Source organism: Camelus dromedarius, chromosome 36, assembly GCF_036321535.1.
Source record: "Camelus dromedarius isolate mCamDro1 chromosome 36, mCamDro1.pat, whole genome shotgun sequence".
Lineage (NCBI taxonomy): Eukaryota > Metazoa > Chordata > Mammalia > Artiodactyla > Camelidae > Camelus > Camelus dromedarius.
In genome coordinates, this window is record NC_087471.1 from 7,494,454 (window position 1) to 7,519,486 (window position 25,033).

Sequence of the window (25,033 nt, forward strand, 5' to 3'; positions counted from 1 at the left end):
CCCTGGCAATTAGTCAAACCTGGGCTTCAGGCCAGCCCAGGTGTTCCCAACTGTGTATAAATTTGCCAAAGAACAATGAAAATAGCAGCTGATTGTGCTGACAGATTCTTCTGGTAATTTCCTGTTGTTTGGCATCTTCAGGTTACTTTCCCACAATTACGGCTGCTGATGAAGTCTGGGGCCCTTCGACGTCCTTTTCTGACTCTCCCCTTGCCCCTTTCTGTCGTCCCCCCCAGCAAGCAGCCTCTTACCCCCAACCTCAAAGAAACCAAACAATCAAAATCTGAAACCAAGTGAAAAAATATTTCCAGAGTTGTGGATATTCCCCCCCCCCGCTTTCCCAGATGTTCAGATTTAATCCCCTTGCAAAATACATATTTTAATGAGTCTGAATTTAAAAGAGGGGGGAAAAATGATTTGCACCTGCATCATATAGAGTTTCTTGGCAACTGTGAGCTGGAGGATTCTGGCTCCTTCTGATTCTCCAGCGTGCACGTTGGAAGGTTCCCTCGCGTGGTCCAGGAATACCTAACCTCAACGAAGCTGGGTCAGCTGGCGCCGCTGCTGAGAGAGATTGGACTCCGACTGAGCAGTGACCAAAAGGGGCAGCGCCAAACAAGACTGGGTGTCATTTTGATGTCCCCCTGCCTAAAAATGTGCCTCTGCTTGGCTACTGCTCCCTGGTCCCACTCGTCAGTTGAAGAAAATGAAACTACTATTATGTGTGGGTGGAAGTTCTGTTTGCACCCAGAGCACTTGGGGGTGAAATGAAAATCAGGAGAACTGCACAATTTTCTCAAATCTCCGCATTATCCAATCTGTCAGGAAGCTATGCATATTTTCTGGGTTAGAGCAACGATGTAACAGACTTTTTTTTTTTTTTGGAGGGGCTGGGGAACTGGAGCTATTGTTGAGAAGCTGCCAAGAAGCTGGTTTCTTTCTCCTCACTTCCCCCTCTCCTGGCCCCTCGAACCCCCAGAGGAGAGAGCAAACGTGAACACTGCAATGTGGGTTTGCAGAAGAGTTGCTCGGGATATATCAGACTAGAGCATAACGTATTGAATTCTTCTAAACAGGGCTTCGTGTCCCCTATTAATCAGGACTTCTCGTCAGGAGAGCTGCAAACCAAATAAAAAATCCCAGGATAATCCACAGCCTTTGAGAAGAGGGGTAAATCTCAGAGCCTGTCTCATCTGAAAAATGTTTTTGAGATGGGCTTTGAAATAACTGCCAGTCTGCTCTGTTCTGCATATACTTTTGCTGGAAAGACTGCATTTCCTTTGGTTTTTCAGGCAAGAGCCATGGAAAAAACTCATTGAACATACACATAGTTCAAGTCCGAAGGCAACAGGAAGACATTTCTTTAGATTCCTGGGCCTGTTAAAAATAATAACAAAGCATCCAGGTGGAGGTAAGGTTGAAGGATGTCAAAAATGACCTGGGACCTGGAAGGTGCTGGTTACTTGTGACCCCTTGATAACTCCTCTGCCTCCATTCACATGTTCTATTGCCTTATGTTTGGGGGTGTTGGTAAAGGGCACAAATCTTATGTTTCCAGAAAAGCATCTTTGATTCATGTTATTTTTTTTGTTCCCTCCATCAAGAAAGCCATTCATATACTTATTTTTAATTCATGAATCTATTTATTTATTTGTGTACTTAGTTGAACATCCTCCATGTGTTGGATATGGTTCAAAGTATTTCCCCAAGACTGTTGACTGTCATTTCATGTCCTCTCTCCCTTTTCAAAATCCTACTCAGCCATAAGGTCCAAGTTAAATAGTGCCTCCTCCATGCAGTCTTCCTTGCTTTGCATTATGGTTCTTGTTAATCTTCACTGTCTCTAACGATCCACAGCACCCATTCATTCATTCAGACGTACTGAATGGACACTTAAAATGTGCGTTGTGCTGGGGGCAGTGAATGCCATGTTGATTAAGACAGTCGTGGTTCCTGGTTTCATAGGTCTTAAGGTAGAATGGTGGCAACAGCCAGTTAAACAAATACTGACACCATGGCTTACTAAATCCGGGGAGGTAGGCGGGTAGGAGGAACCTACCTACTGTGGGAACAAGAGGAGAGGCCCCGATGAGTAGTGACGTTTCAGTGAAGCCTTGAAGGTGAACGGTAGTCAGCGAGGCGGGGGCTGTGTGTTTACGTCCCAGGCAGGGGGAGCAGGATGAGCAGAGAGGCATGCTGGGAAAGGAACGAAGGACCACGGAGTGATGTCTGACCCCCGAATGTTTTGGGAACAGTGCACGCTCTCGGGCTCTTGTGGAGGACCAGGGAGGAAGAAGACTGGTGAGAAACGTGACCCCAGAGGTAAGCAGAGGCCCACTCCTGAACGGCCTTTGAAACCATGGGAGGAATGCAGATGTCGCCCAGGGGTGGAGCTGTTGAAATGCTTTAAACAGGAAGTGACTCGATTAGATTGGCGTCTTGGAAAGATGTCTCTGCCTGGGGTGTGGTGAACGGACCACGGGCGAGGCGGGGAAAGCAAAGGCTGCCTAATTAGATGGAGTCATACCGGTTGCTCTCTCACCAGCCTTGACTCTGTGGCCTGGCTGCAAGCGTCCTGGTTCCAGGGACCATATTTTTTTTGCGTCTCTGCACAATTAACAGTAGATGCTCAGTGAATACTCGTGGTGTTTGATTCTGTTTTTACGCTGCTTGCTTTTCAGCTTGCCATTTCAGCGCCTTCCAGCCGTGCACTAGCCCTTCAGCGGGTAATACCCAGAGGGAGAATTTCTCTGGGTGAATCTCATGAAAACAGTATCTAAACCTCAGTTTACCAAGACAGAAACCCATCCTCTGCCCTCCTGCTTTCTTAACTCCTAAGAGAAGAGTTGGGATTTCATGTGCCATGGGCAGTTCCCAACATTAAAAGGTGAAGTATTTTTGCCAAGAGGCTGTTGTAACTGGTAAATTCCAGTTGAAGGAAAGTGGGGCTTCTTGAGTCCAGCAGGGAGATGTTTGAAAGGCCATGGAGGTATAGATGGGTGGTTAATTCCCCAGGACTTCCCTGGAAAAGTGGTTCCCCTCTACCATTCACCAGGCACATTCCTCAGTGTCCGCCAGGGACTCTGACCCCATTGCACTGGGTGTTTATGACCAACACTTGCCAGTGATTATATTAACAGTCAAATGATTATAACTCTGAATGCAGTTGTGTGTGTGTGTGTGTGTGTGTGTGTGTGTGTGTGTGTGTGTGTATGTGCATCAGGGGGAGGTCGGATGGGAAGAAAGAGTATTCTTGAAGCAAGTGTATGTCTCTTTTAAATGGTGTCCCACAATGCAAATTGGAAGTGTTGGTCAGGTTGGTCAGGACACAGAGCCAAGGAATGGAGAAACTGGACGGAATGTTTTGCAGGTGAAGATATCGAGGCCCAGAGAGGATGTTTGTTTTGGGCCTCACAGTTAGAGTCAGCAGAGTTGGAGGTCTCTCGGCTCCCAATTCAGTGGTCGCGCCCGGGTGCTTGGGGACTGCTCCTCTGTGTGTTTATTACCTTCGCACAGGGCTCGTCTGAAACTGAGGCCCGGCTTTTTATACTCCTCCAGACATTCCATCTTGCCCCAACTTCCTTGCCGTCTCTTTGGGCACCCGAGGCTGCTCGTTTCCACGGGGAGTTGCAGGTGATGCCCACACTCTGTGGCTGTCCCTCTGGCAGTCACTTGACCGGGAGCCCAGACCCAGGAGCCGAGATTGCAGTTGGGAGAGGTCGGGACATTTGTCCCTGTCACTAATCCTCATAGCTTGTGGGCTCACTTCCCTGTCTCTTCCTCTGCTCTCTGTAGCTCCTTGGGTCAGCCTGTGTTAACATCTGTCTGTTTTCACAAACAGTTGGCTGTGATCCTGTCTTCATTCTTTAATTTGCCACCTTCGCATTTTTCCATGGCCACATACAACTATATTTTCTTTAGATCAACTGTTTTTTTTAAACTTAAATACATTTATTTAAAAGCCTTATAGCACTACCATGTATTGAGAACCAATATCATTGGCCAATACAGAAGGTAACTATTAAAAAAAAAGAACAATATATTAAATTCTAGCTAGATTCACTTGAGTGCTGAAGGCTTTAAAGTTGAGCCCTGCTCTTTTTTCTTGTCGCTGTTGTTTTAAAAAAGTTGATGAACAAGTGGTGGAAAGGTTGTAAAAGCACATTTTCCATTTGATTTAGTTAAAATTATGAAATGGCACCCAAAGAGATGAGAATTTTCCTACCCTGTGAGTCTGTGGTTTTAAAGCACTCCAGTGCTACCTGAAGGCTTCTCAGGGGTGGCCCCACCCATGGGCGACCCTGGTCCACAGGGTTCAGTTGGTGTTTGGGGTAATCCTGAGCTCTGTGGTTGTAAAGCAGAGGCTTTGGCCAGTCCTGCAACGTGATCTAACCTTCCTGCATCCCTGCCTGCTCGGCACACTGGCAGACTGCTCCGCACTACTGGAGGCTGTGCAGCTGTGATCCTAATTTAAAGCTCTCATTTGTACTGGTACCAAGTATTCTGACCCATTTAGATAAGTTTGATGTGAATAAAAATAGAGCCATGATCAAGTGTTACTGATCAGTGTAGTGTTTATGTTTGATCACAGAGGGGAGCATTCAGGGCGAGAAATGTTCCCCCTGACACTTCAGACTCATTTTCTGATACAGAAAGTGAGAAGTAGACGGACGTTCATGTTTCCTTTTCTGTGGTGCATTTCCATTGAGTGTCCTCTGCGTGCAGAAGTGGAAGTTATACACGACACCCCTGCTTGCTTCCGGGAGTCTGAATGTTCCTGTTGGGGTAGACAGGTTGAGTCTGGGCCAGAGTGCACTGCAGAGGGCTAGGGAAATGGGTCCTGTTTGAAGTGGCAAGAGGCAAATGGCTCCTGGTCCTAGCAGGCTCCTTCACATTTTGTAGTCTTTGCGAAGGGTGCCCCCTGGGGTTGTGTGAGGATGGCCAGTGTGGTGGTATGCAGGGGTCCTAGGTGGCAAGGGGGGCTTGCCGAAGTCTTCTGGTGGAGGCCTCTGGATGCCTTTTTGGAATTCGGTTTGCCAGTCATCTACTCAGTGCCTTTGAATTCTCAGTGCTGTTGTAGGAAGTCTGGGGAAGCAGATTTGGTGGAAGGTGTACCCTTGGTCCCCAACATGCTTGTACTCTGGTCATGTGCACCGGAGAATGATGGATGAAGAGGATGACAGAGTCAGGCTGTCTGGGTTCACATCTTACCTGTGCGGCTGTCAACAGTGTGACACTGGACGAGCTACTTGACCTTTCTGGGCCTCAGTCCTTAGTCCCGAAAGGAGATGATGCAGCACCTGTTCAGAGGGTTGTTGTGAGAATCCGGGGCTGAAATGATGCCTGGCCCAGAGTAGGTGCTCTGTGCACGTCTACCATGGTCTGATTGTTAAGAGAACGATTTCATGGTGAGAAGAGAACCATTCCAGGGGGTTTGAAGATTCATTTATTTGTGATGTTGTACAGGTAGCAAACCCAACCCTAAAGGAACTCAGCTCAGGGAAACATCATGGAGCCCTGGTGTTAGTCAGGAAGAGAACTGTCACAGCGTCCCTGCACTTCCAGCGTGCGTAGTGTCCCTGTCAGTTTGTGAAGTTGCATTCCACTTACGGTTTTGGGAAATAGGAGCTGGATTCAGAGCCAGAAGAAGAACAATTGGAAGAATACGAGCATCTCCATCTTGTTGAATTATTAATCGTTTCTTGCTGAGGAGCAGGCTGATTGCTTCTTGCCTGGCTGTGGATGGATTGGATTTGATGCTGTCCCCATGCAGCAAGGAGGGCTTATTTTAATAAGAACAACTTAATATTGCAACTGTCCAGTGAGACCTTCATGTCCCTCCAGGATGTTCTGCCCTGCACACTCCAAACTCGCCTGGCTCTTCTGATTATTTCAGATGAGGAAACTGAGGGCTTAGGTGAGTCATCTTAGAATTGACATTTAAATTCAATCAGCATTTTTTTTTCTTTGCATTTGTCAAATGCCAGACACTATACTAGATCCTTTTAGGTCCATTATTACATCGAATGCTCAAAAAAATCTTATGAGGGAAGCGTTATTATTTTAAGCCTATTGAGAAGATAAGAAGGCCAAAGAGAGGGTAAGCAACTTGCCCAAGATCACCAAGCTAGAATATATTAGGAAACAAGATTTCCAGCTCTAATTCCGTTCTCCACACCCAATTCCAGCTAGCCGTGCTGCCCGAGGCTCCACTGGTCAGCAGCGCACCCCCCTCCCTCCTTCCTTCCTTCCCTCCTTCCTTCCTTCCTGCTTTTTCTGTGATTTTATTTTTTGTAGGATGCTGTTTTTTAGCTGTCAATAACAGCAGAATTAAGTAACAGGGACATTGGATAGAATCAATCAAGTTTGATTTTTCAACACAACATGGCGAGCAGAAAGGAACTCGGAGCCCCTGGCTGTGCCAGGCACGTGGGAGCAGCTGTCCACACGCCTTGTCGCCCTTATTCTATGGCGTGGTTTTCTGTGCTCGGTGTTGTTATCACCACACGGCAGATGGGGAAGTGAGTCTTTGAGAGTCTCCACGACTTGCCCTCTAGTTGTATAGTTACAGTGAGCACTGGAAGTGGAATCTGAAGACACATCAGCCTGATTCCAAATCCTATCTTTTCTTGGTTGTGTTCTGTTTTTTTTCCCCCCTGATTAACCATTGACTTTGGCCAGAATTTGGAATATAGGAGGTAAGTATTTAAGAGGAGGCATAGGAGAGTTTGCCCAATGGCAAAAATGAGGACTAGTTGAAGTCTTGGGATCTGAGCAACACCCCCTTTTTTGGTACTAGAAGATGATCTGGATAGAGAGGAAGTCGTGATCAGTCAGAGCATCTCAGACCAGAGCCTGGACCCTGTCCTTCAGCCCCACCAGCGAGAGCCCCTGCACTCAGCCTACCTCATGCTGGCCGGCTCGTGACTGCGGTGTCCCCTCCCTGCTGACCTCCCGTCTCCCCTTCGGAGGATAAGATGCTGTTTACTTTCCATCCTAAATGATTGTGGTTCTGCAAGCTGTTAAGAAGCCAACATGTTCCAGGCTCCCATGTTAATGGCATGGGGATTAAAACTAAACAAAGCAAGCGAGCATTTGACAATAAATGAGTTGATTGGAAGTGAGTAGTGAGTGAAGAAGGGTGTGTGTGTTTCTTGCTTGTTTATTGACTCCGGTTTTTCAGGCAAGTGTTTAAACTTTGGTTTGCCTCTGTTGTGCCGGCTATAAAATGGGAGATAACGGTAGCACGTGTCTCTTAACACTCAGAGGTGCTGAGAGGTTAATTACTTAATGTGTCAAAAATTCTTCAGGCTGCATGGCCAGGACCAGAAATTGGAAAGGTTTTCTTCTCAAAGCTTATCAGAGTTCTGTCCTGTTCTCTGAGGCTCAAATTTTAGAGGGGAATTGGAAGATGAGTAGAAGAAAAATTGAAAAAGAAGAGTGAAAAAGAAAAAGAATTGTGAAGAGAGGATGTTCTTAAAAATTTTTTTATTTTTGTTTAAAATTTTTGTAACATTTTAAAAGTCACTTTTCATTTACAGTTATTAGAAAATATAGGCTAAATTCCCCATACTGTACAGTACATCCTTATGGCCCATCTTGCACCCAGGAGGTTGTACCTCCCACTCTCCCACCCCCACTGGTAACCGCTAGTTTGTTGTATTTTTTAGATTCCACATTTAAGTGCTATCATACAGTATTTGTCTTTCTCTAACTTATTTCACTTAACATAATGCCCTCCAAGTTCATCCATGTCGCTGCAAATGACAAAATTCTGTTCTTTTTTATGGCTGAGTAGTATTCCATTGTATGTATATACACCACATCATCTTTATCCATTCATCTGTTGATGGCCAGTTAGGTTCTTTCTTTGTCTTGGCAATTGTAAATAATGCTGCTATGAACATTGGGATGCATGTATCTTTTCGGTTTTTTTCAGATATATACCCAGGAGTGGAATTGCTGGGTTTTATTTTTAGTTTTTTGAGAAACTTCCGTACTGTTTTTCAGAGGCTGCACCAATTTACATGCCCACGAACAGTGTACAAGGGATCCCTTTTCTCTACATGAGAGGAGCTTCCTAGGAAGCTGCTTTCAGGAATGTCTTGCATCCCCTTAGATAAAGAGATAAAGTGTCCAAGAGAAGATGTAAGGGTGATGTTTCCACTCTTAGTTTGTAAACTTCTATGCTTACGTTCCTCCTCTTTGGTGAGTAGATCAATTTTCGACTTTGAGCCCTTCCGTGATCTGGCATGGACCGTGGATTTATTTTTGTAAATCTTTGAGTCCTCAGGTTAGACCCTCGTGCTCTCCCTGTGTCTCTTCCCCCCCTCTTCTCTCATGTCACTTCTGGCTGGGGCTGCACTTTAGGGCCACACCTGAAGGTAGATTGTCATCAGTCCACGGCATCTTCAGGTGCCTAGGTGTGACGGGAGAATTCGACCTTGTTCTGTGGGACCATTTTGCCCTTTAAAACAAAGTCACATCTGACACAGACTCCTGAAGCCTAGGTCCAGCTCTGCCTGGCCCCCACGTTGTCCCCAGATTCCTACCTGCCTGGCAAGTGTAGGGCGAGGAGGAAAGGGGGCCGGGCGCATTATCTGAAGGATAAGGTGGGAAACATTTTTGACTCTTAAGTTTTACCGTTTTTCAGGCAGAAATCAACAGCATTTTTATCACAGGACTCTAGTTTTTTTTTTTTTTTCCAATTTATCTACCTGTTTTATTTTTAATTAAAAATTTTTATTGAAGTGTAGTTGATTTACAATGTTAGTTTCAGGTGTACAGCAAAGAGATTCAGTTATACATGTATATACATCTATAAATTTTCTTTTCAGATTCTTTTCCATTATATGTTATTACAACAAGTTGAATATAGTTCCCTGTGCTCTACAGTAGGTCCTTGTTGTTATCTGTTTTATATATAGTCATGTGTGTCTGTTAATCCCCAACCCCTAATTTATCCCTCCCTGCCCCTTCCCCTTTGGTAACCATAGTCCTAGTATTTTTCCCTTCCCCATTTTAATCTCTTTCACACAAAGGATTCTAACCAGCCTTTGCTTTCTAGTGGTCAGCACGGCAAGGGCACTTAGATACCTCCCCTTACCACGATTTTGCCAAGGTGCCAAATATCTTACAGAAGAAGGACATTTCGACAAAATAATTTTATGTCTCAGTTATTTGGATCGTATGACAACTGGAATCCTCATGCAGCCAGATTTTTCCTCCTGACCCAGAGCACTTCTTGCTCCGTCCCTCTGTGCCTCCGTGGGCAGAGGTGAGGGAGGGTGATGTGGGAGCCATGGGGATGCAGGAGTTGAGGGGCTGACCTTGAATCACATTCCTGGGTTCCTGTCATACACTTGAAATAAGGCCTCTCCCTGACAGCTGTGGAGTAAAAGGTTTTTCTCCTCAACAGAAGGATGGGTTGATCAAGCTGTTTTTTTCTAAAGTAACATAGAAATCTTAAAACTCCCTGTGCAAAGTCAAAGACGGCTGCTCACAGGATCCACCGCAGAAGTCCCCCCTCATCCAAAGCCTGGGGGGTGAGTGCCGGCCAAGAGCATCTGTGTGCTAAGGTTGCCAGGGGAAGAAACAATTGACCTCTGGCGTTTGTTTTGCAACTAACAAAGAACCAGAGGAAACTTTTCTGAAATGTTTGCTTCAGGGAATGATGATGAAACCACTGTTGGCTTCTCTTAGAAAAATCTGCTACATCTGAGAGCAGAGAAACACCTACTTTTGATTATTAAAAAAAAAAAATGAAAGAAGACTTTTACAGTGTTGGATAGAGGCAGGGTGATGTCCATCTGCTTCCTTACCTGCAGGAGGGGGCAGCTCCCCTGGCAGGACGAGCACAGCCTGTCCTTGACTCTCCGACAAAACTGACTTTCCCCAACAGGCACGCGGGTGAGGAGCAAACACGGGCGAGGCAGAGAGCACCTTGGACAGTAGCCATGGTGCACCAAATAGGGCTTTCATGCCAAATAGCTGGATGCACGGCTTTCCTAGAAATGATTTCATTAGAAGAGAACATTTTATGGTCAGATAGGAAATATACATCGTAATGGAAACCGAAGAGAAATTAAGGTTAGATTAAATCACCAAGAATGGTTAAGGAGAGTGTGAAAAAGGAGCCAAGTTACCTCGGTGGTTATCCGTTTCTGCATTTAAGTCCTTTTAAAGCATCCTGTTTCTCGGCGTGGGTTCTCTGGTGAGCTCTGGAAGTGGAGGAAAAGTGGGCATGTGTGCTAATATTTTCATGTTGGGTGAAACATGCTTACTTCAAGTGAGTCTGCTGCTCAGATTCTGGGGTAACAAAAGGAATCTCCATCCACTTGACGGCATACACCCTAGTTGCTGGCCATGCATCAAGGAGGAAATACGTAACTTCTTTAGTTCCAAATCCAAAGTGATCATTCAAAAGCACTGTCGTAGACCCAGAACTTAAGCTTATTGCCCTGCTGAAGACCAGCAGTACCACATCTGAAATTAGAGTCATACGGAAGGAAAAAAGTACTTGGGCGTTTTCTCAAGCCTATGGCTGGGCCCCTGCCTCTGACCTGTGGACCCTGCCCTGAGAGCTGTCCCCGCCCGGGTAGGTTTAGGAGGTGGGGTGAGCAGAGGCAGCCCCGCCCCGCTGGAGATGCTTCTTAAGTCAGTGTGCTGGAGGAGTACCCCCACCACGGAAGGAAGGGTGAAATAATTAGAAATGCTGCATTTTCCCAAATGCATCCAGGGAGCTTTGCTGTTCTCACCCTGGGACACAGGTTAATGCGGTTTCCAACCAGCTGCGCAGAGCAACCCAAACCCCGGCCTTTTACGTACTCAGTACTCACACAGACAATAGACATGAGCACCTCGGGAAATACCTCGAGCTAATAGACCTCATTTAGGAAAAAAATTGAGAGAACATCTAACTATCTCTGAAGTGTTGATATGGAAATCCCAGTGTAATGGTATATTACCTTTTTTTTTTTTTAACCTCCTGATTCCTATTTGGAGAGGCTCCAGTGACTCGCAGCAAGAGTACAGTCCTACTTTATGGTCGTTAGAGATGTTAGAAGCTCAAAAGACAGATAGTCCCGACTTAGGGACCACGTCTTTTGGGTGGCCGCCTGGATCGAGGTCAGTTGTTGTGAGGGAAACTGGGGAGGCAGAGCGGGCTGCTTTTGCTTCGTTGAAAGTAAAGCGAATGACTCTGTTGCATTGAATGCTGTGTGTTCTGGTGTGTTCTTCTTTCCAGGTCTGTGTGTTTGTCTCTATGCCTCTCTAACTTCAGAAAACAGCGAATGCAACTTGAGCTGGGAAGTCCCCACATCTTGGGTCCTGTTCCTAGCTCTTTTTGACTTTATAGAATGACTTCGTGCTGGACATTGACACATGCTGTTTGCCGGCTGCCTCAGTCTGTTACAAGCAAAGCTAATAAACTATAATCACAACGTCCTAAAAATGTCAAGCTGCTGTCCCTTGGGTCTCCCATAACTATTCTCATCTGCAAAATGGAACTGGTAACTCCGCACCCTGCCTTCCCTGCACAGATGTTGGGAAGCTGGGCTAAAGAACATCTGTAAAGCAGTTTTAGGTTCTGGAACCTGGGAACAATAAATGACTGTAACAGCTACTTATCATGCAGGAGGAGATGACGATATGTTCTATATTGCAAGCCCCACTTCTCTCATCTGCTTGCAAATAGTTCTGCCCGCGATTGAAGCCGTGAGTTATGGAGGGGTAAGTGTATGCAGTGTGGAATGAGGGAGGGGTTATGACCTAAACTGATGCCATCCGGGTGAAAAGTAGCTCTGAGAGGATGTGGAAGTGAGCGTTCATAAGCTGAAGGTGTCAAGGCAGCTTATGAAGAAGACAAGAATGCTGGTGAGTCTGATGCAGGATATGTCAGGATTAGCAGGTGCCAAAAGTTCTGGGGGCCTGTCCTGCCAGTGACCTCAGGCTGTCCAACCCGGTTCTGCTTTGGTACCTTTACCGGGTCAGGGATGGCTTAGCAGGAAGGACTTACGAGGATGAAAATTAAGTGCTGGGTAAACACCACAGAATTCAACAAAGGTTAAATCCTAGAGGATCATGGAAAATATCTATGATAGTTTCCAGCTAGCTAATATCTTTAACATTTTTTAAAAATTTATTTAATTTTATTGAAGTATAGTCAGTTGACAACGTTGTGTTAATATCTGGTCTACAACATAGTGATTTAGTTATATATATTCCTTTTTGTATTCTTTTTTTTATTATAGATTATTACAAGATATTGAATATAGTTCTCTGTGCTCTACAGGAGGACCTTGTTGTTTATCCTGGCTGATATCTTAAAAAATTTTTTTTTGTAGGGGGGAGGTATTAAGTTTATTTGTGTATTTATTTATTTTTAGTGGAGGGACTGGGGATTGAACCCAGGACATCCTGCATGCTAAGCATGCACTCTTACCACTGAGCTATAACCCCCAGCCCGTTCCTGGCTGATGTCGTCATTAAATACTTTTTCTTTTGGTGCCCATCCAAGGAGAAGCAAAACAGTCACTTTGAAGCAAGTGAACAGCATTTTGGGAGAGCCCGTGCTGAAAATGTTTCAGTCGGTTGCTTCATCTCTCTGGGGTTCACGGTCTCGTTTATTTAGTCCTCAAATGTACGCAGAGGCAACGTGTTTTTATTTAGGGCACTTGTACCCAAGGCCCTGAGATAAAAGCGGCGTCTGTCCTCAAGGAGCTTGCAGTTTAGTAGGGGACCTGAGGCTCTTCCACCATCTGTTCATTTCTCCAGTTGAATTAAAATTGTCCCCTGCCCTTCCCCTCCATTGCACACTGGCATCCTCCAGTGTCGTCCTCTTAAGGGTCCTGCTCCCCCCTGAAACCATCTCAGACTCCTCCCACGAGGAGGCCCTGCTGACACCCACTGCAGGTAGCTGAGAACCCCCCACCCTCCGTTTGTTCATGGTCGCTGCTGTCCCTGCCATGGCTCCTTGCTGCCACACGGTGCCACTGTTGAGTGCTGGCAGAGGCCAGAGAGGCTTTTTTCGGGAGGGTAAATTCCAGCTGATTCCACTTCTCAGGGAGTTACGTCTTGTGGCCTGCTCTCCTCATTGGGTTTCTAGATGACAGGCCTTCCTGCCCAGTCCTCTGGGTTATTTACACTGTCCTTCTCCCCACGTCAGAGGACCTTTGCCAGGAGAGCTCAGGACTCAGCCTCTGCTGGGCTCCGAGGCCCCCTCTTTTTGCAGTGCTGGGAGCCCACTCCAGAAGGAGGTTGCTTTTCTTCTCAACCCCAGAAACACCAGAGGTTCTTAATCTCTCCACCCACTCCCTCTGCCTTTTAATAAACACCTTGCCTCTAAGATGTTCCTAGACCTCAGAACCACAAAACAACTGCTCTCCTTTGCTTAAGGGAAATGCCTTCTCTATCTCAGGATGAGTCTCCCTCCCCCAAAGAATGAGCAGGAATGATCTCTAGGTTCCCTCTTGCTAAAGGAGTGAAAACTGAAACAGAGGTTCTGTCTTCAGCAGGATGCTCTGCTACCCATAGTAAAAAATAATTAAAACCAGGCAGAATGTCATAACTAATAGGAGGATTACAAAGAAAGAGCGATAGGAACAGAGATTAGGGAATATTGGCTCCAACCTGGAGTAATCTAAGACCAGATGGGGGAGGCAATATTTGTACTGACCCCTGACCTGCACAGGATCTTAACAGGTGCACGTGGCAGCGAATGGCATTGCAGAGAGGGTAGCAAAAGCCAAGGCTTATCGTGTCTGATGACCGCCGGCGGGTAGTAATCGTGGTGGTGGGCTTTGTGTGCTGCAGTATGGCGGCCCCGAAGGGCAGATATGGGAGACTGAAATTTGGGGCTTAGAATGCCCTGCTAAGGAATACGAACCTTAATAAAACGCCCTGGCCATCACCCTGTTTTCTGTCGCATTGCCATCTCTCTTCTTGATCAGCTCAAGTTACAATCCAGTTGAGTCATTCCATCGAGTCATAAACAAAGAAACCAGAACAACCGAAAAAGAAGAGTTGAAATTGGGTTGTCTTGATGCAACCCCATCCTACATTTTTATTAAAAACCACCACAAAATTCCCCAAGAAGAAAGTTGAACTTTTAGATTTTGGTAAGGTGAAATAGAATGTTTGAGGAATTTCAATAAGCCACTGAATTAATAAGCCTACTTTTCTTCATTTTAAAGCTGTTTTTGAGTTGTGTAAACAGTCAATACTTCACTGCTACGTCCTTGAACTGAGTCCTTTCAGTTTCAGAAAGAGACATTGAGAAGAAAGTGGCACAAACATCTCTCCCTTAAATCGCCTTGTTGAAGTTTCTCCCGGGACCAAAGTCGATGATTTGTAAATTCCTTTACTCTTAAAACAAGAGGCATTTTCATAAAAGAAAAGGTGATGGACACACCGACATCTGCTCAGGAGGGAAAACAGTCACAGGTAAGATGTCATTTATTCTCTTCTTCAAGGTGTGACGCTGTCGTACATTCAGAAGCATCCTAAGAGGAAGATGGCGTCCACAAGGAAAAAAAATAAAAGACTTTCACAACGTTGTTAGAGAGCTGTAGGATTTCACAGTGACAACAGTGCCATCTTACGTTCGTATAGCTCTGTAAACTGTTCCCAGGCCACTTTCCCACGAAGTATCTCATTTGTCCCTCATCACAGTCTCATGCAAGGAGGTACGGCGTGGATTCTCCACTCAGTTTTACAGCCGACAACACAGCTGGACCGTTGCGAGCGGGCAGGAAGGGAGATGTGGAGCTCGGACCCGTGCAGGCTCACCTGGGCGCACTCTGCTCTCCAGTGGTCCTACCGGACGGTCGCCCTCTTGGACTGCAGAATTCCTGGGGGGTGGATGTTGAGTCTTAACCAGCTTCTGATCCTTCCACGTAATAGATGTCCAATGAATGTTCATTAAATAGGTGCTCTAAAGCCTGAAGTCCAAATGGCTCTAAATTAGCTTTTCAGAGCTTTTTGTGACCTCACACGTTTATATATATATACATATAAAGAAAACCCTTTGATTTCTCAATCCAGCAATTAAAAAAGAAACCATTAGTTCATTTTGTTCCCTGGGATATTCAGAAACAAATACTGGGAGGTACAGAGGCTGAGGGTTACTCTCAGGATAAACAGCCAGAATGAATGGATCCAGAATACAATTCAGTCTCTTGTTTACATACGTCTGTTCCTTCTGGCTCATGGGTTTTAAAATGACCTTTCCTAGCACGATCTGGAAATGAATAGTCTTTTCTTCTTTTCAACCAGTTCCTGGATTTCCTGAAGTCAGTTACCATGTGTCCTTTGACAAATGAGTTGCAGGAGTGTTGACCTTACCTTGAGGAACTCATTCCCCTGTAGTTTCACTCTCGTCCATGTGACCACTCTTTCGTCGTTGCCAAGTGGGATGTAAATAAGACCCATCCCCTCGATAATCGTGCAGTGGACAGTTTTTTGTTTTTTTTTTTTGGCAGGATAGATTTTTCTTTTCTTGGAGTGGTTGTGGGGAAGGGGAGCGGGGATTTGTTGAGGAAGGAGCTTGCCCCAGTGGACAAGATAAGCTGTGTCTGGGCTGAGAGACACCGGGAGGCTGGGCTTGGGGGATGGACAGTGACGGACGTCGCAAGACTGTCACCATCTGAGACTGTACTCGAGTACTACCCTTTATAGCCACCCTGGGCTTCCAGCTGCTGCCACCGCCTCAAACTGGGCACCCACGCAGATTGTACAATGTTCATATTCATTCGTTTGTTTATTTAAAAAACAGAATTTATTATGTACATTATAGATAATTTGGAAAAAAGCAGAAAGAAGAAAACGTTTATGCTAGCCTCACCACCTCGCTCAACCATCTGTAAACACTTTTTGTTCTCATTTTTTTCCCCTTAGGCGTCGATATTGAAGGGTTTTCTCTGAGGTTGTTATCATACTGTGTAAATAATGTAGTTAATTGTTAATAGATGCCTGCATCTGCAGACAAGAGTCCCAAACAAAATAAAGTCTTTGCTCTCTCTGCATCTCCTGAAATAGATTCCTAGGAAGGAAGTGATGGGGTCAAAGGGTATGTTTTAAAGGAAGGGTACATTTAAGCTGGGGTGCAGAGAGGGAGATTTTCCTTTGTACCCACCTACCCTCCACTTAGTTTATCAATTCATTCATTCATTTGTTTTTTTAATTGAAGTATAATAGTACAATGCTATGTTAGTGTCTGGCGTACAGCATAGTGAGTCAGTTATTCATTTTCATACTTTTTCATTATAGGCCATTACAAGGCACTGAATATAGTTCCCTGTGCCAAATAGGACCTTACTGTTTATCTATTTTCTATAGTTAGTAAATGTGGGCGACCACAGGGAGACCTGAAAACAAACATATCATAAGGAAAACCATTCAGCCTGAGTGGTAAGGTCCCCACAAGGAAGTTACCACTGAACTGTGTTCCAAAGAATGAGGAGGACTCAGTAGGTGGAGGTGACGTGGGAAGGAGGGTGTGGAGCTGTTCCTGGCAGATCCAGCAGCAGGTGTGAGGGCCAGACCACCAAGAAGCAGGTCTTCCCCTCTGCTGGTCAGCCAGGTATGGTCGACCTCGTCAGCAGGCGGAGTGTGGGCCAGGAAAGTCGGGTGACCAACTCATACCCGTTTTAGCCTCTACAGTCCCGTGGGCCAGGAACCTCCTCGGTCCCACGTGAACTCCCATAGTTAGTCATGCTGAAAGCACCCTCTGCCTAAAACTAACAAAGCTTCTGAGTGTCAGAGGTGATTTGGTTCAGTGCTGTGCTGCTCCGTGGAGGCAGACACTTTTGGAAAATGGCAGTACGGTTAGTCACTCACTTTTTAGTATAAATTGGCTTGTTTAAAGTCTAAGTTCTTTACCAGCTCGTCTCTGGCCAGGGAAGTTAACAGTGAGTCCTAGAAGGAATGGGAACATGGAAGAAGATGTTCTTAACACCTTCTAGGTGGAAAAAATAAGGGAGTGAAGAAGACGTGCTTGGCCTGCATCATTCTGTTACTTGTGACTAGGTCACCTCCGGCCTGTGTTCACTGTGCCCTGACTTTTATCTAAGCGATGGGAGTAGCAGTGGCTCCTGTTCAGGTAAGACATCACAGACACGGTGGGCACTCGGCACCTTCTGTTGATGCCCTACGGCATCAAAGACCTTCGTTCTCTGTTCTCAACTCCAGGGAAGGTCTCTCTCGAGGTTGTCTTGGTCCCCACTTGTGGGGAGCGAGTCGCAGGTGAAACAGCAGCAGTGAAGGGTCTTCCTGCATTTTTAGGGCCAGTCTCGCGTCAAGGGCCTGCCTCCGTGCAGGGGTGACAAGGCACCTTCACGCACACTTATCTGCTTAGAGTTCTACCAGAATTCAAGGAGAGGTGACAAGAGCCAGCATCTGTTTTGCAGCTTATTCTGTGACAGGTCCTGTCCTAAGTGCCTTTGATTGAACCCTGTCATTTCATCCTCACAGTAACCCCGGGAGGCAGGGGTTACTGTCACTCATTTTACACGTGAGGAAGCTGAGGCTGGAAAACCTGAGCAACCCGTCCACGGTCACACACCTGTTAACATGTTGCAGCCCGGAGTTGAATCCAGTCCCGGGCTACTGGAAGCATCTCCAGCCCGGGGAGGGTGTTGTCACCACTCCCATTTTACAGCGAAGGGATCTAAGGCTCCAGGTCCTCGGGGCCCGTGGGATCCCTGGTGTTACGGAGGGGCCAGACCTCGGGAGACTCTGAGGCCCTTGTGTCAAAAGGGAGCTCTGATTTCCCGGCAGCCTTTTGTGCAGATGACCTGTGCGTTTTGCTTTCTATCAGGCGGCCAGCTGCCTTGTGGAGGAAGAGTTCACTGGAAGAGGAAGTGGGGAGGGGACAGAACCGCTCTTGCGTCTGTAGCCGGGTCATCCCAGACCCAAGAGAGGGCGGGCAAAGTGAGGCCGGCCGAGGGCCACGCAGCAGAGGGGAGATGCCCTGGGATGGGGGACGATGAACTGGAGGAGACGTGCCGAGGCAGGACACTTTCATCCCTCGTTTCACTCCATATCTTGGGTTTAGTTTGGACGGACGTAGCTCCCTTTCCTCCCCTTGGTTGATCTATCGACAAGGAAAGATCTTGTTGGAACACCGTGTGAGAAGGAGCTGGATTCTGAAACGCTGGCGTCCATGAGCATGTCTGAGCAGTTCTGTTCCTGAGCGTGGCAGGAATTTAACCTGCAAATCTGGTGGGTCCGGGGCAGGCAGTCTCCCACCCAGTGAACCCTCCCTGTTAAGTCACAGTCCAGGCACAGCCTCCCTGTTCAGTAAAGCTCTCAGATTTAGCCCCTTCCTAGCCTCCTAACCTGTGCATTTGTGGCTGTTTAGACTCAACAGTCTTTAATATTGGCCCACCTAAATTTTATTAAAGAGAGAAACCTTGAGAAAGAGAAGGAGAAGTTATTTGTGGATAAATTCTGTAATATCCCAAGTATAATTTGGAGGCTAGCCACTGTCATGAATTATCCAGATCGTTTCCATGGAAGAGTGACAGTTGGATGTGTAGCCATTGAGAAAGTCTTGATGGATAAATACTTGGTTCCCTTTTTTGACTGTCTTCTGGTTTCTAACTTCTGTTAATAAGAGGTGCGTGAGTGAGTGAGCGCCTGACTTCTGCCCCGTCTAGTCACGTGTAGACTGGATATTGCAGCACTAGCTTTTCAGGTGAGTCCAGCTCCCCCCATGGAGTTAACTTACTTGTCCAAAGTAAACTCTCAGAAGCATAATAAAAGGCTGTGTTCCAGGTTTACAGACTCTGGGTCCTGAGGACTTCAGAGAGTGTTTGATGGCCGCCGGGAGACGCCTACTAAGGGTCCCCCAAGTGCTCTAGGAAGAGGTGCCTCATCGTTTAGGGAGATGCCCCATTAGACCCTTTGCCCTTTGCTCCTTTCATTAGTTTTTCTTTCTTTCTTTTCTGCAGAGAAGCTAAGTGAGGTTTTGCACATTCCTCCGCAGTGTTGCGTACCTGCACACTGGTGGGGAGGGAGAGGAGAGGGGCGGAGGCTGGGGGGGAGTTAAGTGGAAACAAATGTGAAGGTGACCGTTTGTGGTGCCTGGAATGAAATTCCAGGAGGCAGACGGGCGGCCTGTCCAGGGACAGCGGCATCCGTTGAGAACAAGCATTAGCTCTGACATTTGGATAAAGAATTGTCAGAATTTTTTTTTTTTTTTTTTTACCCTTCTGCCAGAACTGTGCTGGTACTTTTATTCTCCAGTAAGCCCTTAATTTCTAAACACCTACTGTGTGCAACCCAGGGCAACATTCCGAGCACCATGGGGGACCTTGTCTCTACCCACCAGAAGCTCTAGTGGAGTTCAGGATTGGATTTTCTCTTTTTAAAATAGTGTTGTGTGGTCTTGAGGCGGAGCGAACAGTTCAGCTAATAAATTCCTGAGGCCCTTCATCACAGAGGTGAGGGCCCCGTCACTCACGCTCCTGACCTGTGTAGTCCTTTGCCACACTGTAGCAAAGCCTCTGCAGATTAATACCAATTTATCACTATTCCATTTAATGCTCTTTTTTTTCGGTCCAAGAGAAAGAGACAGAAAACATCTGCATATCGAGTAATATTAGCTACAGTTGGTGTCTCAAGTGAGAATCAGCCTGACAGCCCCATTTATTATATCTGGGTAGGTTTTATTATGAAGACTCTCACATTTGAACTTTCCCTCTGTAAGATATGAAAGAGTCTCTGATGTATTCCTCTCTCGCTCTGAAAACAACGTTTTGAAATACAGGGGAGATAGCAGCCATAGATAACGTTTCAGTTATAATAAGGGAGGCCAAACGCCAGCCAGATTTAAAACAATAACAACAATAAAGACACTTAGAAGTGTTATTAGTCATGAAGCCATGTGGTTCGCGTCACAGCTCCCTTCCTTGTCCCCTCCCTGTGTTGTCGGGATTCCCGTGATGGTTGTGATCTGTCGCGTCCAGCGCGTCACCCGTTTCAATACATTAAGCTAATAACTCTGGTCCTCGTAAGAGCAATGTCACGAGCCGTCTCCCTCTGGGCGGGGCTGGCCATCGATGTTCAAACGTGTCGCTGTTAAAGCAAACCAAATTAATACCACCCCCGAACCCCACCCCCGACACAGACTCCTTGCTGTCTGTTTAGAAATCAGCCATCTGAGGCTTAGTGAGGTATGGAGGGGTGGTTGTTGGAGATGTTCAGGGAATTGACCTATCAGTTAACTTCATTCATTGTGAGGTAGTGAGGGCTCGAATTGCTGTAAATCAGAGGCGTTCACGTTGGGGTGTGTATTTCACGTGTGTCTCAAACAGCAGTGACGTTTGGGAACTATTGTTTCTCCATCTCTAGTTCTTTGATAAATAAAAGGGCGAGTCTGTTTCCCTAACTCCACTGAGTCAGGTGGCCCTGCCGGTGCTCCCAGGCACCCTGAATCCCAGGACACGAGCCCTCAGCTGAGCCCTGACAGCCAAGCAGGGGTCACCCTGGGTGTCTTCCCCTTGCCGCCCCTCCCTACGTGTACTATTTTTTAAATGAGTCCCAGGACTCCACACCAGGGAACAGGAGCTAACACAGGGCTCCCGTTCAGCAGATTGGTGGTCAGCGTGCAATTGTTTATGTAAACCGGCGCAAGTCCAGTATGTTTATTTTTTTATGTCAATGTGTCTTAACATTTCCCGTGTGAGGAAAAAAATTTTTTTTTCAAGCAAACCATTGGCATGCAATAAGCTCGATTTTTCAAAAAACATGCTAGAGCTGCAGGCCTCATATTTCTATGTCAATTTAACTGAAAATGTGTAGAGAACATTTATGAGCATTCTAATACCCACGGGCCTCTGTCAGTTGCAAATTAAGATGGTGGTTCTTTTCCCCTGCACCTTTGTGGGTCTCTGCCAGATTTCTGCGGGTCTTCAGTCACCTTCACCTAGTTCCCTCCGACTTAACTGGATCTTGATCACCAGCTTCTTTATCCTTTTGTTCATGATCTGTCTGTGCCTGGAGCACCTGCTTTTCCCCAATCCACTACCTTCCTTGACTTTCATTATTTGAAGTCCTTTCGCTTTGTTAGTTTCAATTTTTCCCCCTCAGTTAAAGCACACCAGTCCAGAACGCGCATGCACACGCCCACACACACACTTTAAGATACCCCTTAGCCTAGAGGAGAGATTCAACATATGTTGAATCAAAGATAACCATAAAGTAAAATGTGATAAACGTTGTGGTAAAGATCAAAGCCCAGTGCGTGTAAGGGTGGAGAGATACCCGTTTAATGGGGAAAGGCTTCTTTTAGAGACTATATTTTATTCTTCCTGTAAAAATAACACGCATTTAGAGTGATGTCAGCAAGATGGCTGATCAGGAAGCATCAGGCCCTTGTGCTCCCACAGAGGCACATAGTTAGCAATATACAGGCCAGAATATTTTTGCAAGAACGCTAGAGACCAGTGGAGAAATTTTAATACCTCAACCACCATAAAACCAAGAAGGGATCCCAGCGAAAGAGTGAGGAAAGCTCACTGCATTTTGGACATTCGTCCATGCCGCTCCCTCTGTCTGGCTTGGTGTGGTGTCTCATGCACCAGGGATCACTCCTTGGGACAGAAGCAAGAGAGGGGAATGTGCATTCAACATTTTGGCTGGTCTGGGGGTTGTCTGAGGGTCTCGTATCTGTCTCTCCTGAGTCAGAGAGCTGATGGGACCAGCATCCTTGTTTGGAAGCTGCAGAAAACAGACTGGATCACAGCAACACGTTAGAGCGGCCGTTCTGCAGACAGATGCCAGAGGGAGCAAGAGATCACAGCCTCTGAGAAGAACCAGGGACAAGCTGTTTGGGGAGTTTGAGAGGACTAAAAGCATGTGCCCATGCGCAGAGAAGATGCATCCTTAGAACAGGTTTGCAAGATCCTGGCGTCTCTAGCTCAGCTGATTGGAGAAAGTCTTCTCCTACATGAAGCCAGTCCATGAAGTTTAGAAGAAGTGGTTGTTTCTTCAAATGCCGAAGTCTCAACAAAAAAGCATAAGGCAAACAGGATACAAGGAAACATGACCAAATCATAGAAACAAAACAAAATTCCAGAAACTGACCCTAAAGAAACATAGACCTTTGAGCTGCCTGACAAAAAATTTAAAATAACTATCCTCAAGATACTCAATGACCCAAAAGAGAACCCAGGTAGACAGTGAAAGAAAATCAGTTAAACAACGTATGAACAAAATGAGAATGTCAGCAAAAATAGAGACACCATGAAAAAAGAACCTAACAACTTCTGGAGCTGAAAAATACAATAACTGAACTAAAAAAAAAATCACTAGAGGTATTCAACTACTGACTTGAGGAGGTGGAAGAAAGAATTTGAAGACAAGTCATTTGAAATCACTGAGTCAGAAGAGCAAAAAGGAAAAAAAAAATGAAGAGAGCATAAGGAACCTATGGAACACTACCAAACAGCCCAATATATGCATTATGGGAGCTCAGAGGCTCCAACCAGGATAGATCCAAAGAGGGCCACACCAGGACCCACACGAGGTGATAAGCCTGGCACATAGGTTGTGGGCTCTTTATCTCTTGGTAAGGAAATATTCCATTCTTATGAAGCTCAGTGGGATTGAAAGACTGCATTTGTGAGACTGCCTTTCCCAACAGTATATAAAGATGTAATTTCTGACATCAGTAACATAAAGCAAAGGAAGGCGCTTATAGGAATGGGATTTTTGTATGCTATTGAAATTAAATTGTGATCAGATTAATATAAAATGTTATGACTTTAAAATGTTTTATGTAATTGATGTTATTAAAATGTTACCTATAAAGAAAATATCTATAGAATATACACAAAAGGAAATGAGAAGTGTGTCAGTACACACACACACAAAAATCAGTGAAACACAAAGGAAATCAATAAGAGAGAAAAGGAGGGACAAAAGCTATAAGACATACAGAAAACAATTAATAAAATTAAGTCCTTCCATATGAATAATTACTTTAAGTGTAAATGGAATAAATTCCCCAATAAAAAGACATTGATTGGCTGAATCAGTTTTTAAAAAAGGATTCAACTATATTCTGTCTATAAGAAATTCACTTTATATTTCATGATGTACATATGTTGAAAGTGAAATAATGGGGAAAAGTATTTCATGCAAATGGTAACCAAGAGAGACCAGGAGGAGTAGCTATACTAATATCAGACAAAATTGACTTTAAGTCTGTTACATGAGACAAAGAAGGACTTTATATAATAAAAGGGTCAATTCACAAAGATGTTGCAATTATAAACAAATGTGCATCAAACACCAGAACTCCTAAATAGATGAAGTAAACATTGACAGAATTGAAGGAAGAAATAGACAGACCTACAGTAATACTAGGAAACTTAAATATCTCACTATCACTAATGCATAGAACATCAGACCAACGATCAATATAGAAATAGAGGACTTGAACAAACTTATAGACCAATTGGACATAACAGACATGTACAATATACTCTAGCCAAAAAATAGCAAAACAGATACTTTTTTCAAGTGCAGACAGATCTGTTTCCAGGATATACCATATGTTAGGCCACAAAACAAGTCCTGATGAATTTAAAAACACTGAAATCTGAAAGTATCTTTACCAACCACAATGGAATGAAACTAGAAATTAATAGCAGAAGGAAAACTGGAAAAATCCACAAATATATGGAAATTAAACAATCCTTAAACAACCAGTGGTTCAAAGAAGAAATCACATGGAAAGTTAGAAATTATTTTGAGACAAATAAATATGAAAACAAAATACATTAGCACTTATGGAATGCAATGAAAGCAGTGTTAAGAGGGAAATTTATAGCTGTAAATGCTCATGTTAAAAAAGAAAAATCTCAAGTTACAATGTAACGTTATACCTCAAAACTAGAAAAAGACAAACTTAACCTAAAACTAACAGAGGTGAGGAAATAATAAAGATTAGAGCAGTGATTAATAAGATAGGAGCTAGCATTAAAATTTCTTTGTCTTTCTGTACACCAACATTCATAGCAGCATTATTCACAGTAGCCAGAAGTCAGAAATAACCCAAAGGTCAATCAACAGATAGATGGATAATCTGAAATGTGGATTATACATACAATGTGGTATTACTCAGCCTTAAAAAGGAATGAGATTCAGATACATGCTGCAACATGGATGAACCTTGAAATCATCGTGCCAAGTGAAGTAAGACACACACAAAAGAACAAATTTTGTATGATTCTACTTATACAAGGTACCTAGAGTAGGTAAACTTACAGAGACAGAAAAAAGAATAGGTTTTCATGGGCTGGTGAAGTCGGGGGCAAGTACTGTTTAGTAGGTACTGAGTTTCTATTTGGGGTGATGAAAAAGTTCTGAAGATGGATGGTAGTGATGGTTACACAACACTGTGAATGTCGTTAATGCCTCTGAAATATACACTTAAAATGGCTAAAACGGTGAATTTTATTTTATGAATATTTTACCACAATAAAAAAGGAAAAAAAATATCTTTTTTTTTTTTTTAATCACAAACCAGCTGAGGCTCCAGTAAGCAGCAGTATGGGAATGTAGGCTAGGGAGCCAGCTGGAACTGAATGTCCTGTCCTGTCCTGTCCTGTCACCACGTGGTGAATAGATGCACTTGATTTTCTCTACGTAACACTGTCTAAAAGAAGGATACCCCAAAGGTCAAACAAGCAAGAGTCACAGGTGTGCTGAGCTCCTCCTGCAGGCTTCCTGCATATACATGGAAGAGATGGGGCGATGGAGCAGGTAGATGGCCAGACTGTGCAGCCACTTGTCCAAGGTCAAATCCTTACTCCATCACAGACTAGCTTTTTGGCTCTTGTGTGAGTTACTTCTTCTCTCTGTGCTTCCTTTCCCCATCTGTAAAACTTAGATAATATTGAAACACACCTCATAATTTGTATAAAGCATTTGGAATAGGGCTGGCAGTGTGAGTTATTTCCATAATTTTGATTACGTGCTATGAGTGATGTGGAAACACGAGTAGTCTCTGCTTACTCTTAAGGAA